The sequence below is a fragment of the Pristiophorus japonicus genome, unplaced genomic scaffold (genome assembly GCF_044704955.1).
Source record: "Pristiophorus japonicus isolate sPriJap1 unplaced genomic scaffold, sPriJap1.hap1 HAP1_SCAFFOLD_312, whole genome shotgun sequence".
Lineage (NCBI taxonomy): Eukaryota > Metazoa > Chordata > Chondrichthyes > Pristiophoridae > Pristiophorus > Pristiophorus japonicus.
The window spans coordinates 373,216-392,551 of NW_027252911.1; the positions used below are offsets into that span (position 1 = coordinate 373,216).

The 19,336-nt window shown below is 41.7% G+C and overlaps 4 non-coding genes across 4 annotated transcripts; all 4 read right to left on the minus strand.

The window, feature by feature from the left end:
* Window positions 1-88, minus strand: trnap-ugg (transfer RNA proline (anticodon UGG)). Its single transcript is given in 2 exon segments — window positions 1-36; window positions 53-88. It is a non-coding gene; the product is annotated as a tRNA-Pro (tRNA).
* Window positions 89-3,116: 3,028 nt separating this feature from the next.
* On the minus strand, window positions 3,117-3,204 carry trnap-ugg (transfer RNA proline (anticodon UGG)). The gene is given in 2 exon segments: window positions 3,117-3,152; window positions 3,169-3,204. It is a non-coding gene; the product is annotated as a tRNA-Pro (tRNA).
* Window positions 3,205-6,232: 3,028 nt separating this feature from the next.
* trnap-ugg (transfer RNA proline (anticodon UGG)) lies at window positions 6,233-6,320 on the minus strand. Its single transcript is given in 2 exon segments — window positions 6,233-6,268; window positions 6,285-6,320. It is a non-coding gene; the product is annotated as a tRNA-Pro (tRNA).
* Window positions 6,321-18,735: 12,415 nt separating this feature from the next.
* On the minus strand, window positions 18,736-18,823 carry trnap-ugg (transfer RNA proline (anticodon UGG)). The gene is given in 2 exon segments: window positions 18,736-18,771; window positions 18,788-18,823. It is a non-coding gene; the product is annotated as a tRNA-Pro (tRNA).
* Between the last annotated feature and the right edge of the window lie 513 nt (window positions 18,824-19,336).

Below are 19,336 nucleotides of genomic sequence, written 5' to 3' on the forward strand. Positions count from 1 at the left end.
GGGCTCGTCCGGGATTTGAACCCGGGACCTCTCGCATTTCAATTATTACAATCCCAAAGCGAGAATCATACCCCTAGACCAACGAGCCGCCGACAGTGAGGAGCGTAGCTCTCAGTTTCTGATGTTAGTTTGCTATTCGGCCCATCGTGCCTGTGCTGACTCTCAGAGACCGATTTCATGAGTCCCCCTCTCCATCGTTCTGCTAATGTTTTCCCTTTGATGAAGTGATTATTTTTTGTGACATTACTTCATCAACGAGCTGCATCCTTTTCAGTAAAAGGTGAATTTGGCAATGAGGATAAATGTGATTGAATAAAAAAACTAGGGGAAAATGTTTAACACAATAACGACGAAGCTGGGGGCATACTGGATCAGCAGTCCATTGCTTCAACCTGTCAGTCACCTTGTCTCCTATTGACTGCAAAGTCAGACATCCATCCCCTACTTTTTGCATTCAAACAGAAATAATATGCACGAAAATCTACTTCACCACTTGTTTTGCCCGTGCAACCAGATCGACAGTGATGAAAATGTGCCATTAGCTTCTTAAAGCACACAGCCTTCCTTTACTTCAGGTGAGTGACTGTCCGAGATGGTTGCTTTTGAGGCAGAATCAAAACAAAGAATATAAAATTTCACAAAGCGCGATAGCTGACCACTGCCGGACTCGAACCTGCAATCATCTGATAAGATCACAGTTACAATCGAAATCAGACACCTTATCCTTTAGGCCACGCGGCCGCTACCGTCGGTGCATAATTTGTTGTTTTTTATATTGAGAGCAAATTTGGGACAAGGGTTACATCAAGGAGTGGATATCGGAAAACATGAGCATATTTTGAGTAATGAACAGATGCGCTGCGATATGGATGTACACGGACACAGGCAAAGTCAATGTATCTTGAAACACAACAGTTTAACAATTCGGTTATCACAGCTGATAATCACACTCCTTTTTAAATGTACAGGATGATCCGGATAATGAGAAAATACGTTTTAAAGGCACAATTGATGAACCGGAACTGACAACCATCCCGTTAAAACAGACACCGAATGATGCTGGACAGGAAGCACATCCCTCTTACACAGCTGTAGAATTGCCCTTCACGGACAGCAGTTCCCTTTCAGAAGAATAAATTGGAATTTCTATCATTCCTGAATGCAATTGTGTTGTGCGTGAATGAGCGCGGTTCTCATGAGCACGCGGGACTGGGACGGTTGTTGAAGCCACAGGTGATAGACAAGCAGGAAAGAGGGAGGGAAATTAAACCAACCCAGACAAAAAGACAGTTTAAAACATATATATATTTATCATAATAAGAAAATAAATAAATTTACAATTTTATTGCAAAAAATTGAATTTGATTTGATTGAAATAAATAAATAATTGTTTCTTAATCTATATATTTTTGATTGAACGAAGTCTGTGCGACTGCATGAAATACACTGGAAATCAGCGTGTGCAATCAGTAAATTCCCAAACACAGTAAGCCCATGGTGTAAGACAAGCCACGAAGGAAGATGTGGGAAACAAAGGCCATCTTTTAAAGTCGCGAGTGCTTTTCTGCACGATCAGACAGAAGCTGCGTGTGCTGTGAAAGAGGTCAAATGTAATAGAGCCAATGCAGGCAGAACAGAAAAGCACATTTATTGTGAAAGTTAAAAAGTAGGGAATGTATGTAAATATATGCATATATAAATATTGATACAGAAATTTATATAAACAAAGTCAGTCAGTCAGTCATGTCTTGTCTTGTCTTGATTTGATTTGTATTTGAAAATAAGGGGGAAGGAGCTCATCATGTCACACAGCCCATCCGCAAGCTCTCGCTAAAATCGCTATGTTTCTAACTTATATAATTTGCCTTCTTTCACATGTGGAATAGCAAAATCCCACAGCAGACTCTTCTCCTGTCAGTCAGTCCCTGAATGCGTGTTGAATCAAATCAGTGTGGCTTCAAGTTGCATGTAATGCATTTTTCCTCACATGACATGAAATGCACAGTAAGATCGCGCAGAACGTTACCACGCACTCTCTCACTTACACAAACACACCAACAAACTAAAAATTCTGCACTCTCCAAAGGCAGTTTTTGAAATTTGAAATTTGAAATCCGGGACAGACAGCACATTCCTTTTAAACAGATAGATAATGATCCGATACTGATAGCGCACCATTTTGGAGAGACAGAGAATGACCCCGGGCAGACGAGCATATCACCTTAAAAGGGATACAGAAACACAATGAACAAAAACAAAGCATTCTGTAAAACTCAGCAGGCCGTGAACATTCTGTGGATGAATTTCCCGGGCTCACGTTTAGTCAGATGATCATTCCGATATTTTAAGAAAAATGTAAAGTTTACAGATTTTTCCTGGAAAATAGCGCCTGGAAAAATAGGCAGCGAGGAAGGACAAAATGGAATGCCTGTGATACAGTGGAGCGTAGGAGTGATTGAATAATAAATGGCACAATGCAAAAAGGCAAAGTGAGTGGTAAGCGGGCAATAAAGTAACAAAGGATGGACCAGAGGAGGTGTTAGTGTGAACAGCAGAACCATTAGCAGACAATGGGAGCTGTGCTTATGATCCGATACGTTGAACCGAATGTTGAGGGCAGAACACTATAACCTGCCTGGAATGTAGGGTTTGAATGCCTTTTAATTAGACCAGGCAGCTTGGCCACCCCGGATTGATTTCCTGCACGGTTTAAATTCGGCAGCCAAGGCCAGCTTCTCACATCTTTTCAGCGCGAGAGAAACAGGACGCACTCATATTCAGGGCAGAGTCTGTTTCACGTTGAATTTGAGATTGACGTTGAATGTATGCTTATCCCTATGGAGGTGAGCTCATGCGTGCAGAAAGGAAGATACACTGATCAAGTATTTGCCGGAATCAAAACGGGGTTTATGTTGTCCAATGAGACACAGAGCCGAGCACATCTGAGAAACATGAACTTTACTCAGTTCGGTGAGTTTCACTTTGCTCCTGGGAATCTCCAGGATTTTTGTACGCTGTGTGAACAACGGAGTGCAATCACACGTTTTAATTTGAAACATGTCAGTTTTCTCACATGTCGACCGGCTGAGATGTCGTTTTTTGACAAAAGGTTGGCAGGGCTCGTCCGGGATTTGAACCCGGGACCTCTCGCATTTCAATTATTATAATCCCAAAGCGAGAATCATACCCCTAGACCAACGAGCCGCCGACAGTGAGGAGCGTAGCTCTCAGTTTCTGACGTTAGTTTGCTATTCGGCCCATCGTGTCTGTGCTGACTCTCAGAGACCGATTTCGTGAGTCCCCCTCTCCATCGTTCTGCTAATGTTTTCCCTTTGATGAAGTGATTATTTTTTGTGACATTACTTCATCAACGAGCTGCATCCTTTTCAGTAAAAGGTGAATTTGGCAATGAGGATAAATGTGATTGAATAAAAAAACTAGGGGAAAATGTTTAACACAATAACGACGAAGCTGGGGGCATACTGGATCAGCAGTCCATTGCTTCAACCTGTCAGTCACCTTGTCTCCTATTGACTGCAAAGTCAGACATCCATCCCCTACTTTTTGCATTCAAACAGAAATAATATGCACGAAAATCTACTTCACCACTTGTTTTGCCCGTGCAACCAGATCGACAGTGATGAAAATGTGCCATTAGCTTCTTAAAGCACACAGCCTTCCTTTACTTCAGGTGAGTGACTGTCCGAGATGGTTGCTTTTGAGGCAGAATCAAAACAAAGAATATAACATTTCACAAAGCGCGATAGCTGACCATTGCCGGACTCGAACCTGCAATCATCTGATAAGATCACAGTTACAATCGAAATCAGACACCTTATACTTTAAGCCACGCGGTCGCTACCGTCGGTGCATAATTTGTTGTTTTTTATATTGAGAGCAAATTTGGGACAAGGGTTACATCAAGGAGTGGATATCGAAAAACATGAGCATATTTTGAGTAATGAACAGATGCGCTGCGATATGGATGTACACGGACACAGGCAAAGTCAATGTATCTTGAAACACAACAGTTTAACAATTCGGTTATCACAGCTGATAATCACACTCCTTTTTAAATGTACAGGATGATCGGGATAATGAGAAAATACGTTTTAAAGGGGCAATTGATGAAGCGGAACTGACAACCATCCCGTTGAAACAGACACCGAATGATCCTGGACAGGAAGCACATCCCTCTTACACAGCTGTAGAATTGCCCTTCACGGACAGCAGTTCCCTTTCAGAAGAATAAATTGGAATTTCTATCATTCCTGAATGCAATTGTGTTGTGCGTGAATGAGCGCGGTTCTCATGAGCACGCGGGACTGGGACGGTTGTTGAAGCCACAGGTGATAGACAAGCAGGAAAGAGGGAGGGAAATTAAACCAACCCAGACAAAAAGACAGTTTAAAACATATATATATTTATCATAATAAGAAAATAAATAAATTTACAATTTTATTGCAAAAAATTGAATTTGATTTGATTGAAATAAATAAATAATTGTTTCTTAATCTATATATTTTTGATTGAACGAAGTCTGTGCGACTGCATGAAATACACTGGAAATCAGCGTGTGCAATCAGTAAATTCCCAAACACAGTAAGCCCATGGTGTAAGACAAGCCACGAAGGAAGATGTGGGAAACAAAGGCCATCTTTTAAAGTCGCGAGTGCTTTTCTGCACGATCAGACAGAAGCTGCGTGTGCTGTGAAAGAGGTCAAATGTAATAGAGCCAATGCAGGCAGAACAGAAAAGCACATTTATTGTGAAAGTTAAAAAGTAGGGAATGTATGTAAATATATGCATATATAAATATTGATAAAGAAATTTATGTAAACAAAGTCAGTCAGTCAGTCATGTCTTGTCTTGTCTTGATTTGATTTGTATTTGAAAATAAGGGGGAAGGAGCTCATCATGTCACACAGCCCATCCGCAAGCTCTCGCTAAAATCGCTATGTTTCTAACTTATATAATTTGCCTTCTTTCACATGTGGAATAGCAAAATCCCACAGCAGACTCTTCTCCTGTCAGTCAGTCCCTGAATGCGTGTTGAATCAAATCAGTGTGGCTTCAAGTTGCATGTAATGCATTTTTCCTCACATGACATGAAATGCACAGTAAGATCGCGCAGAACGTTTCCACGCACTCTCTCACTTACACAAACACACCAACAAACTAAAAATTCTGCACTCTACAAAGGCAGTTTTTGAAATTTGAAATTTGAAATCCGGGACAGACAGCACATTCCTTTTAAACAGATAGATAATGATCCGATACTGATAGCACACCATTTTGGAGAGACAGAGAATGACCCCGGGCAGACCAGCATATCACCTTAAAAGGGATACAGAAACACAATGAACAAAAACAAAGCTTTCTGTAAAACTCAGCAGGCCGTGAACATTCTGTGGATGAATTTCCCGGGCTCACGTTCAGTCAGATGATCATTCCGATATTTTAAGAAAAATGTAAAGTTTACAGATTTTTCCTGGAAAATAGCGCCTGGAAAAATAGGCAGCGAGGAAGGACAAAATGGAATGCCTGTGATACAGTGGAGCGTAGGAGTGATTGAATAATAAATGGCACAATGCAAAAAGGCAAAGTGAGTGGTAAGCGGGCAATAAAGTAACAAAGGATGGACCAGAGGAGGTGTTAGTGTGAACAGCAGAACCATTAGCAGACAATGGGAGCGGTGCTTATGATCCGATACGTTGAACCGAATGTTGAGGGCAGAACACTATAACCTGCCTGGAATGTAGGGTTTGAATGCCTTTTAATTAGACCAGGCAGCTTGGCCACCCCGGATTGATTTCCTGCACGGTTTAAATTCGGCAGCCAAGGCCAGCTTCTCACATCTTTTCAGCGCGAGAGAAACAGGACGCACTCATATTCAGGGCAGAGTCTGTTTCACGTTGAATTTGAGATTGACGTTGAATGTATGCTTATCCCTATGGAGGTGAGCTCATGCGTGCAGAAAGGAAGATACACTGATCAAGTATTTGCCGGAATCAAAACGGGGTTTATGTTGTCCAATGAGACACAGAGCCGAGCACATCTGAGAAACATGAACTTTACTCAGTTCGGTGAGTTTCACTTTGCTCCTGGGAACCTCCAGGATTTTTGTACGCTGTGTGAACAACGGAGTGCAATCACACGTTTTAATTTGAAACATGTCAGTTTTCTCACATGTCGACCGGCTGAGAAGTCGTTTTTTGACAAAAGGTTGGCAGGGCTCGTCCGGGATTTGAACCCGGGACCTCTCGCATTTCAATTATTATAATCCCAAAGCGAGAATCATACCCCTAGAGCAACGAGCCGCCGACAGTGAAGAGCGTAGCTCTCAGTTTCTGACGTTAGTTTGCTATTCGGCCCATCGTGTCTGTGCTGACTCTCAGAGACCGATTTCGTGAGTCCCCCTCTCCATCGTTCTGCTAATGTTTTCCCGTTGATGAAGTGATTATTTTTTGTGACATTACTTCATCAACGAGCTGCATCCTTTTCAGTAAAAGGTGAATTTGCTAATGAGGATAAATGTGATTGAATAAAAAAACTAGAGGAAAATGTTTAACACAATAACGACGAAGCTGGGGGCATACTGGATCAGCAGTCCATTGCTTCAACCTGTCAGTCACCTTGTCTCCTATTGACTGCAAAGTCAGACATCCATCCCCTACTTTTTGCATTCAAACAGAAATAATATGCACGAAAATCTACTGCACCACTTGTTTTGCCCGTGCAACCAGATCGACAGTGATGAAAATGTGCCATTAGCTTCTTAAAGCACACAGCCTTCCTTTACTTCAAGTGAGTGACTGTCCGAGATGGTTGGTTTTGAGGCAGAATCAAAACAAAGAATATAACATTTCACAAAGCGCGATAGCTGACCATTGCCGGACTCGAACCTGCAATCATCTGATAAGATCACAGTTACAATCAAAATCAGACACCTTATACTTTAAGCCACGCGGTCGCTACCGTCGGTGCATAATTTGTTGTTTTTTATATTGAGAGCAAATTTGGGACAAGGGTTACATCAAGGAGTGGATATCGGAAAACATGAGCATATTTTGAGTAATGAACAGATGCGCTGCGATATGGATGTACACGGACACAGGCAAAGTCAATGTATCTTGAAACACAACAGTTTAACAATTCGGTTATCACAGCTGATAATCACACTCCTTTTTAAATGTACAGGATGATCCGGATAATGAGAAAATACGTTTTAAAGGGGCAATTGATGAACCGGAACTGACAACCATCCCGTTGAAACAGACACCGAATGATCCTGGACAGGAAGCACATCCCTCTTACACAGCTGTAGAATTGCCCTTCACGGACAGCAGTTCCCTTTCAGAAGAATAAATTGGAATTTCTATCATTCCTGAATGCAATTGTGTTGTGCGTGAATGAGCGCGGTTCTCATGAGCACGCGGGACTGGGACGGTTGTTGAAGCCACAGGTGATAGACAAGCAGGAAAGAGGGAGGGGAATAAAACCAACCCAGACAAAAAGACAGTTTAAAACATATATATATTTATCATAATAAGAAAATAAATAAATTTACAATTTTATTGCAAAAAATTGAATTTGATTTGATTGAAATAAATAAATAATTGTTTCTTAATCTATATATTTTTGATTGAACGAAGTCTGTGCGACTGCATGAAATACACTGGAAATCAGGGTGTGCAGTCAGTAAATTCCCAAACACAGTAAGCCCATGGTGTAAGACAAGCCACGAAGGAAGATGTGGGAAACAAAGGCCATCTTTTAAAGTCGCGAGTGCTTTTCTGCACGATCAGACAGAAGCTGCGTGTGCTGTGAAAGAGGTCAAATGTAATAGAGCCAATGCAGGCAGAACAGAAAAGCACATTTATTGTGAAAGTTAAAAAGTAGGGAATGTATGTAAATATATGCATATATAAATATTGATACAGAAATTTATATAAACAAAGTCAGTCAGTCAGTCATGTCTTGTCTTGTCTTGATTTGATTTGTATTTGAAAATAAGGGGGAAGGAGCTCATCATGTCACACAGCCCATCCGCAAGCTCTCGCTAAAATCGCTATGTTTCTAACTTATATAATTTGCCTTCTTTCACATGTGGAATAGCAAAATCCCACAGCAGACTCTTCTCCTGTCAGTCAGTCCCTGAATGCGTGTTGAATCAAATCAGTGTGGCTTCAAGTTGCATGTAATGCATTTTTCCTCACATGACATGAAATGCACAGTAAGATCGCGCAGAACGTTTCCACGCACTCTCTCACTTACACAAACACACCAACAAACTAAAAATTCTGCACTCTCCAAAGGCAGTTTTTGAAATTTGAAATTTGAAATCCGGGACAGACAGCACATTCCTTTTAAACAGATAGATAATGATCCGATACTGATAGCACACCATTTTGGAGAGACAGAGAATGACCCCGGGCAGACCAGCATATCACCTTAAAAGGGATACAGAAACACAATGAACAAAAACAAAGCATTCTGTAAAACTCAGCAGGCCGTGAACATTCTGTGGATGAATTTCCCGGGCTCACGTTCAGTCAGATGATCATTCCGATATTTTAAGAAAAATGTAAAGTTTACAGATTTTCCCTGGAAAATAGCGCCTGGAAAAATAGGCAGCGAGGAAGGACAAAATGGAATGCCTGTGATACAGTGGAGCGTAGGAGTGATTGAATAATAAATGGCACAATGCAAAAAGGCAAAGTGAGTGGTAAGCGGGCAATAAAGTAACAAAGGATGGACCAGAGGAGGTGTTAGTGTGAACAGCAGAACCATTAGCAGACAATGGGAGCTGTGCTTATGATCCGATACGTTGAACCGAATGTTGAGGGCAGAACACTATAACCTGCCTGGAATGTAGGGTTTGAATGCCTTTTAATTAGACCAGGCAGCTTGGCCACCCCGGATTGATTTCCTGCACGGTTTAAATTCGGCAGCCAAGGCCAGCTTCTCACATCTTTTCAGCGCGAGAGAAACAGGACGCACTCATATTCAGGGCAGAGTCTGTTTCACGTTGAATTTGAGATTGGCGTTGAATGTATGCTTATCCCTATGGAGGTGAGCTCATGCGTGCAGAAAGGAAGATACACTGATCAAGTATTTGCCGGAATCAAAACGGGGTTTATGTTGTCCAATGAGACGCAGAGCCGAGCACATCTGAGAAACATGAACTTTACTCAGTTCGGTGAGTTTCACTTTGCTCCTGGGAATCTCCAGGATTTTTGGACGCTGTGTGAACAACGGAGTGCAATCACACGTTTTAATTTGAAACAAGTCAGTTTTCTCACATGTCGACCGGCTGAGAAGTCGTTTTTTGACAAAAGGTTGGCAGGGCTAGTCCGGGATTTGAACCCGGGACCTCTCGCATTTCAATTATTATAATCCCAAAGCGAGAATCATACCCCTAGACCAACGAGCCGCCGACAGTGAGGAGCGTAGCTCTCAGTTTCTGAGGAAAGTTTGCTATTCGGCCCATCGTGCCTGTGCTGACTCTCAGAGACCGATTTCATGAGTCCCCCTCTCCATCGTCCTGCTAATGTTTTCCCTTTGATGAAGTGATTATTTTTTGTGACATTACTTCACCAACGAGCTGCATCCTTTTCAGTAAAAGGTGAATTTGACAATGAGGATAAATGTGATTGAATAAAAAAACTAGGGGAAAATGTTTAACACAATAACGACGAAGCTAGGGCATACTGGATCAGCAGTCCATTGCTTCAACCTGTCAGTCCCCTTGTCTCCTATTTACTGCAAAGTCAGACATCCATCCCCTACTTTTTGCATTCAGACAGAAATAATGTGCACGAAAATCTACTTCACCACTTGTTTTGCCCGTGCAACCAGATCGACAGTGATGAAAATGTGCCATTAGCTTCTTAAAGCACACAGCCTTCCTTTACTTCAGGTGAGTGACTGTCCGAGATGGTTGGTTTTGAGGCAGAATCAAAACAAAGAATATAAAATTTCACAAAGCGCGATAGCTGACCACTGCCGGACTCTAACCTGCAATCATCTGATAAGATCACAGTTACAATCGAAATCAGACACCTTATCCTTTAGGCCACGCGGCCGCTACCGTCGGTGCATAATTTGTTGTTTTTTATATTGAGAGCAAATTTGGGACAAGGGTTACATCAAGGAGTGGATATCGGAAAACATGAGCATATTTTGAGTAATGAACAGATGCGCTGCGATATGGATGTACACGGACACAGGCAAAGTCAATGTATCTTGAAACACAACAGTTTAACATTTCGGTTATCACAGCTGATAATCACACTCCTTTTTAAATGTACAGGATGATCCGGATAATGAGAAAATACGTTTTAAAGGGGCAATTGATGAACCGGAACTGACAACCATCCCGTTGAAACAGACACCGAATGATCCTGGACAGGAAGCACATCCCTCTTACACAGCTGTAGAATTGCCCTTCACGGACAGCAGTTCCCTTTCAGAAGAATAAATTGGAATTTCTATCATTCCTGAATGCAATTGTGTTGTGCGTGAATGAGCGCGGTTCTCATGAGCACGCGGGACTGGGACGGTTGTTGAAGCCACAGGTGATAGACAAGCAGGAAAGAGGGAGGGAAATAAAACCAACCCAGACAAAAAGACAATTTAAAACATATATATATTTATTATAATAAGAAAATAAATAAATTTACAATTTTATTGCAAAAAATTGAATTTGATTTGATTGAAATTAATAAATAATTGTTTCTTAATCTATATATTTTTGATTGAACGAAGTCTGTGCGACTGCATGAAATGCACTGGAAATCAGGGTGTGCAGTCAGTAAATTCCCAAACACAGTAAGCCCATGGTGTAAGACAAGCCACGAGGGAAGATGTGGGCAACAAAGGCCATCTTTTAAAGTCGCGAGTGCTTTTCTGCAGGATCAGACAGAAGCTGCATGTGCTGTGAAAGAGGTCAAATGTAATAGAGCCAATGCAGGCAGAACAGAAAAGCACATTTATTGTGAAAGTTAAAAAGTAGGGAATGTATGTAAATATATGCATATATAAATATTGATAGAGAAATTTATATAAACAAAGTCAGTCAGTCAGTCATGTCTTGTCTTGTCTTGATTTGATTTGTATTTGAAAATAAGGGGGAAGGAGCTCATCATGTCACACAGCCCATCCGCAAGCTCTCGCTAAAATCGCTATGTTTCTAACTTATATAATTTGCCTTCTTTCACATGTAGAATAGCAAAATCCCACAGCAGTCTCTTCTCCTGTCAGTCAGTCCCTGAATGCGTGTTGAATCAAATCAGTGTGGCTTCAAGTTGCATGTAATGCATTTTTCCTCCCATGACATGAAATGCACAGTAAGATCGCGCTGAACATTTCCACGCACTCTCTCACTTACACAAACACACCAACAAACTAAAAATTCTGCACTCTCCAAAGGCAGTTTTTGAAATTTGAAATTTGAAATCCGGGACAGACAGCACATTCCTTTTAAACAGATAGATAATGATCCGATACTGATAGCACACCATTTTGGAGAGACAGAGAATGACCCCGGGCAGACCAGCACCTCACCTTAAAAGGGATACAGAAACTCAATGAACAAAAACAAAGCATTCTGTAAAACTCAGCAGGCCGTGAACATTCTGTGGATGAATTTCCCGGGCTCACGTTCAGTCAGATGATCATTCCGATATTTTAAGAAAAATGTAAAGTTTACAGATTTTTCCTGGAAAATAGCGCCTGGAAAAATAGGCAGCGAGGAAGGACAAAAGGGAATGCCTGTGATACAGTAGAGCGTAGGAGTGATTGAATAATAAATGGCTCAATGCGAAAAGGCAAAGTGAGTGGTAAGCGGGCAATAAAGTAACAAAGGATGGATCAGAGGAGGTGTTGGTGTGAACAGCAGAACCATTAGCAGACAATGGGAGCGGTGCTTATGATCCGATACGTTGAACCGAATGTTGAGGCCAGAACACTATAACCTGCTTGGAATGTAGGGTTTGAACCCCTTTTAATTAGACCAGGCAGCTTGGCCACACCGGATTGATTTCCTGCACGGTTTAAATTCGGCAGCCAAGGGACTAAATCCAAAGCCAGCTTCTCACATCTTTTCAGCGCGAGAGAAACAGGACGCACTCATATTCAGGGCAGAGTCTGTTTCACGTTGAATTTGAGATTGATGTTGAATGTATGCTTATCCCTATGGAGGTGAGCTCATGCGTGCAGAAAGGAAGATACACTGATCAAGTATTTGCCGGAATCAAACCGGGGTTTATGTTGTCCAATGAGACGCAGAGCCGAGTACATCTGAGAGACATGAAGTTTACTCAGTTCGGTGAGTTTCACTTTGCTCCTGGGAATCTCCAGGATTTTTGTACGCTGTGTGAACAACGGAGTGCAATCACACGTTTTAATTTGAAACATGTCAGTTTTCTCACATGTCGACCGGCTGAGAAGTCGTTTTTTGACAAAAAGTTGGCAGGGCTCGTCCGGGATTTGAACTCGGGACCTCTCGCATTTCAATTATTATAATCCCAAAGTGAGAATCGCAACCCTAGACCAACGAGCCGCCGACAGTGGGGAACGTCGCTCTCAGTTTCTGACGTTAGTTTGCTATTCGGCCCATCGTGCCTGTGCTGACTCTCAGAGACCGATTTCATGAGTCCCCCTCTCCATCGTTCTGCTAATGTTTTCCCTTTGATGAAGTGATTATTTTTTGTTACATTACTTCACCAACGAGCTGCATCCTTTTCAGTAAAAGGTGAATTTATCAATGAGGATAAATGTGATTGTGTAAAAAAACTAGGGGAAAATGTTTAACACAATAACGACAAAGCTGGGGGCATACTGGATCAGCAGTCCATTGCTTCAACTTGTCAGTCACCTTGTCTCCGATTTAATGCAAAGTCAGACATCCATCCCCTACTTTTTGCATTCAAACAGAAATATTGTGCACGAAAGTCTACTTCACCACTTGTTTTGCCCGTGCAACCAGATCGACAGTGATGAAAATGTGTCATTAGCTTCTTAAAGCACACAGCCTTCCTTTACTTCAGGTGAGTGACTGTCCGAGATGGTTGGTTTTGAGGCAGAATCAAAACAAAGAATATAAAAGTTCACGCAGCGCAATAGCTGACCACTGCCGGTCTCGAACTTGCAATCATCTGATAAGATCACAGTTACAATCGAAATCAGACACCTTATCCTTTAGTCCACGCGGCCGCCACAGTCGGTACATAATTTGTTGTTTTTTATATTGAGAGCAAATTTGGGACAAGGGTTACATCAAGGAGTGGATATCGGAAAACATGAGCATATTTTGAGTAATGAACAGATGCGCTGCGATATGGATGTACACGGACACAGGCAAAGTCAATGCAGCTTGAAACACAACAGTTTAACAATTCGGTTATCACAGCTGATAATCACACTCCTTTTTAAATGTACAGGATGATCCGGATATTGAGAAAATACGTTTTAAAGGGGCAATTGATGAACCGGAACTGACAACCATCCCGTTGAAACAGACACCGAATGATCCTGGACCAGAAGCACATCCCTCTTACACAGCTGTAGAATTGTCCTTCACGGACAGCAGTTCCCTTTCAGAAGAATAAAGTGGGATTTCTTTCATTCCTGAATGCAATTGTGTTGTGCGTGAATGAGCGCGGTTCTCATGAGCACGCGGGACTGGGACGGTTGTTGAAGCCACAGGTGATAGACAAGCAGGAAAGAGGGAGGGAAATAAAACCAACCCAGACAAAAAGACAATTTAAAACATATATATATTTATCATAATAAGAAAATAAATAAATTTACAATTTTATTGCAAAAAATTGAATTTGATTTGATTGAAATAAATAAATAATTGTTTCTTAATCTATATATTTTTGATTGAAAGAAGTCTGTGCGACTGCATGAAATCCACTGGAAATCAGGGTGTGCAGTCAGTAAATTCCCAAACACAGTAAGCCCATGGTGTAAGACAAGCCACGAGGGAAGATGTGGGAAACAAAGGCCATTTTTAAAGTCGCGAGTGCTTTTCTGCAGGATCAGACAGAAGCAGCGTGTGCTGTGAAAGAGGTCAAATGTAATAGAGCCAATGCAGGCAGAACAGAAAAGCACATTTATTGTGAAAGTTAAAAAGTAGGGAATGTATGTAAATATATGCATATATAAATATTGATACAGAAATTTATATAAACAAAGTCAGTCAGTCAGTCATGTCTTGTCTTGTCTTGATTTGATTTGTATTTGAAAATAAGGGGGAAGAAGCTCATCATGTCACACAGCCCATCCGCAAGCTCTCGCTAAAATCTCTATGTTTCTAACTTATATAATTTGCCTTCTTTCACATGTGGAATAGCAAAATCCCACAGCAGACTCTTCTCCTGTCAGTCAGTCCCTGAATGCGTGTTGAATCAAATCAGTGTGGCTTCAAGTTGCATGTAATGCATTTTTCCTCCCATGACATGAAATGCACAGTAAGATCGAGCAGAACGTTTCCACGCACTCTCTCACTTACACAAACACACCAACAAACTAAAAATTCTGCACTCTCCAAAGGCAGTTTTTGAAATTTGAAATTTGAAATCCGGGGCAGACAGCACATTCCTTTTAAACAGATAGATAATGATCCGATACTGATAGCACACCATTTTGGAGAGACAGAGAATGACCCCGGGCAGACCAGCACATCACCTTAAAAGGGATACAGAAACACAATGAACATAAACAAAGCATTCTGTAAAACTCAGCAGGCCGTGAACATTCTATGGATGAATTTCCCGGGCTCACGTTCAGTCAGATGATCATTCCGATATTTTAAGAAAAATGTAAAGTTTACTGATTTTTCCTGGAAAATAGCGCCTGGAAAAATAGGTAGCGAGGAAGGACAAAAGGGAATGCCTGTGATACAGTGGAGCGTAGGAGTGATTGAATAATAAATGGCACAATGCAAAAACGCAAAGTGAGTGGTAAGCGGGCAATAAAGTAACAAAGGATGGATCAGAGGAGGTGTTAGTGTGAACAGCAGAACCATTAGCAGACAATGGGAGCGGTGCTTATGATCCGATACGTTGAACCGAATGTTGAGGCCAGAACACTATAACCTGCCTGGAATGTAGGGTTTGAACGCCTTTTAATTAGACCAGGCAGCTTGGCCACCCCGGATTGATTTCCTGCACGGTTTAAATTCGGCAGCCAAGGGACTAAATCCAAAGCCAGCTTCTCACATCTTTTCAGCGCGAGAGAAACAGGACGCACTCATATTCAGGGCAGAGTCTGTTTCACGTTGAATTTGAGATTGATGTTGAATGTATGCTTATCCCTATGGAGGTGAGCTCATGCGTGCAGAAAGGAAGATACACTGATCAAGTATTTGCCGGAATCAAACCGGGGTTTATGTTGTCCAATGAGACGCAGAGCCGAGTACATCTGAGAGACATGAAGTTTACTCAGTTCGGTGAGTTTCACTTTGCTCCTGGGAATCTCCAGGATTTTTGTACGCTGTGTGAACAACGGAGTGCAATCACACGTTTTAATTTGAAACATGTCAGTTTTCTCACATGTCGACCGGCTGAGAAGTCGTTTTTTGACAAAAAGTTGGCAGGGCTCGTCCGGGATTTGAACTCGGGACCTCTCGCATTTCAATTATTATAATCCCAAAGTGAGAATCGCAAGCCTAGACCAACGAGCCGCCTACAGTGGGGAACGTCGCTCTCAGTTTCTGACGTTAGTTTGCTATTCGGCCCATCGTGCCTGTGCTGACTCTCAGAGACCGATTTCATGAGTCCCCCTCTCCATCGTTCTGCTAATGTTTTCCCTTTGATGAAGTGATTATTTTTTGTTACATTACTTCACCAACGAGCTGCATCCTTTTCAGTAAAAGGTGAATTTATCAATGAGGATAAATGTGATTGTGTAAAAAAACTAGGGGAAAATGTTTAACACAATAACGACAAAGCTGGGGGCATACTGGATCAGCAGTCCATTGCTTCAACCTGTCAGTCACCTTGTCTCCGATTTAATGCAAAGTCAGACATCCATCCCCTACTTTTTGCATTCAAACAGAAATAATGTGCACGAAAGTCTACTTCACCACTTGTTTTGCCCGTGCAACCAGATCGACAGTGATGAAAATGTGTCATTAGCTTCTTAAAGCACACAGCCTTCCTTTACTTCAGGTGAGTGACTGTCCGAGATGGTTGGTTTTGAGGCAGAATCAAAACAAAGAATATAAAAGTTCACGCAGCGCAATAGCTGACCACTGCCGGTCTCGAACTTGCAATCATCTGATAAGATCACAGTTACAATCGAAATCAGACACCTTATCCTTTAGTCCACGCGGCCGCCACAGTCGGTACATAATTTGTTGTTTTTTATATTGAGAGCAAATTTGGGACAAGGGTTACATCAAGGAGTGGATATCGGAAAACATGAGCATATTTTGAGTAATGAACAGATGCGCTGCGATATGGATGTACACGGACACAGGCAAAGTCAATGTAGCTTGAAACACAACAGTTTAACAATTCGGTTATCACAGCTGATAATCACACTCCTTTTTAAATGTACAGGATGATCCGGATAATGAGAAAATACGTTTTAAAGGGGAAATTGATGAACCGGAACTGACAACCATCCCGTTGAAACAGACACCGAATGATCCTGGACCAGAAGCACATCCCTCTTACACAGCTGTAGAATTGTCCTTCACGGACAGCAGTTCCCTTTCAGAAGAATAAAGTGGGATTTCTTTCATTCCTGAATGCAATTGTGTTGTGCGTGAATGAGCGCGGTTCTCATGAGCACGCGGGACTGGGACGGTTGTTGAAGCCACAGGTGATAGACAAGCAGGAAAGAGGGAGGGAAATAAAACCAACCCAGACAAAAAGACAATTTAAAACATATATATATTTATCATAATAAGAAAATAAATAAATTTACAATTTTATTGCAAAAAATTGAATTTGATTTGATTGAAATAAATAAATAATTGTTTCTTAATCTATATATTTTTGATTGAAAGAAGTCTGTGCGACTGCATGAAATCCACTGGAAATCAGGGTGTGCAGTCAGTAAATTCCCAAACACAGTAAGCCCATGGTGTAAGACAAGCCACGAGGGAAGATGTGGGAAACAAAGGCCATCTTTTAAAGTCGCGAGTGCTTTTCTGCAGGATCAGACAAAAGCAGCGTGTGCTGTGAAAGAGGTCAAATGTAATAGAGCCAATGCAGGCAGAACAGAAAAGCACATTTATTGTGAAAGTTAAAAAGTAGGGAATGTATGTAAATATATGCATATATAAATATTGATACAGAAATTTATATAAACAAAGTCAGTCAGTCAGTCATGTCTTGTCTTGTCTTGATTTGATTTGTATTTGAAAATAAGGGGGAAGGAGCTCATCATGTCACACAGCCCATCCGCAAACTCTCGCTAAAATCGCTATGTTTCTAACTTATATAATTTGCCTTCTTTCACATGTGGAATAGCAAAATCCCACAGCAGACTCTTCTCCTGTCAGTCAGTCCCTGAATGCGTGTTGAATCAAATCAGTGTGGCTTCAAGTTGCATGTAATGCATTTTTCCTCCCATGACATGAAATGCACAGTAAGATCGAGCAGAACGTTTCCACGCACTCTCTCACTTACACAAACACACCAACAAACTAAAAATTCTGCACTCTCCAAAGGCAGTTTTTGAAATTTGAAATTTGAAATCCGGGGCAGACAGCACATTCCTTTTAAACAGATAGATAATGATCCGATACTGATAGCACACCATTTTGTAGAGACAGAGAATGACCCCGGGCAGACCAGCACATCACCTTAAAAGGGATACAGAAACACAATGAACAAAAACAAAGCATTCTGTAAAACTCAGCAGGCCGTGAACATTCTATGGATGAATTTCCCGGGCTCACGTTCAGTCAGATGATCTTTCCGATATTTTAAGAAAAATGTAAAGTTTACTGATTTTTCCTGGAAAATAGCGCCTGGAAAAATAGGCAGCGAGGAAGGACAAAAGGGAATGCCTGTGATACAGTGGAGCGTAGGAGTGATTGAATAATAAATGGCACAATGCAAAAACGCAAAGTGAGTGGTAAGCGGGCAATAAAGTAACAAAGGATGGATCAGAGGAGGTGTTAGTGTGAACAGCAGAACCATTAGCAGACAATGGGAGCGGTGCTTATGATCCGATACGTTGAACCGAATGTTGAGGCCAGAACACTATAACCTGCCTGGAATGTAGGGTTTGAACGCCTTTTAATTAGACCAGGCAGCTTGGCCACCCCGGATTGATTTCCTGCACGGTTTAAATTCGGCAGCCAAGGGACTAAATCCAAAGCCAGCTTCTCACATCTTTTCAGCGCGAGAGAAACAGGACGCACTCATATTCAGGGCAGAGTCTGTTTCACGTTGAATTTGAGATTGACGTTGAATGTATGCTTATCCCTATGGAGGTGAGCTCATGCGTGCAGAAAGGAAGATACACTGATCAAGTATTTGCCGGAATCAAAACGGGGTTTATGTTGTCCAATGAGACGCAGAGCCGAGCACATCTGAGAAACATGAACTTTACTCAGTTCGGTGAGTTTCACTTTGCTCCTGGGAATCTCCAGGATTTTTGTACGCTGTGTGAACAACGGAGTGCAATCACACGTTTTAATTTGAAACATGTCAGTTTCTCACATGTCGACCGGCTGAGAAGTCGTTTTTTGACAAAAGGTTGGCAGGGCTCGTCCGGGATTTGAACCCGGGACCTCTCGCATTTCAATTATTATAATCCCAAAGCGAGAATCATACCCCTAGACCAACGAGCCGCCGACAGTGAGGAGCGTAGCTCTCAGTTTCTGACGTTAGTTTGCTATTCGGCGCATCGTGCCTGTGCTGACTCTCAGAGAACGATTTCATGAGTCCCCCTCTCCATCGTTCTGCTAATGTTTTCCCTTTGATGAAGTGATTATTTTTTGTGACATTACTTCATCAACGAGCTGCATCCTTTTCAGTAAAAGGTGAATTTGGCAATGAGGATAAATGTGATTGTATAAAAAAACTAGGGGAAAATGTGTAACACAATAACGACAAAGCTGGGGGCATACTGGATCAGCAGTCCATTGCTTCAACCTGTCAGTCACCTTGTCTCCTATTTACTGCAAAGTCAGACATCCATCCCCTACTTTTTGCATTCAAACAGAAATAATGTGCACGAAAATCTACTTCACCACTTGTTTTGCCCGTGCAACCAGATCGACAGTGATGAAAATGTGCCATTAGCTTCATAAAGCACACAGCCTTCCTTTACTTCAGGTGAGTGACTGTCCGAGATGGTTGGT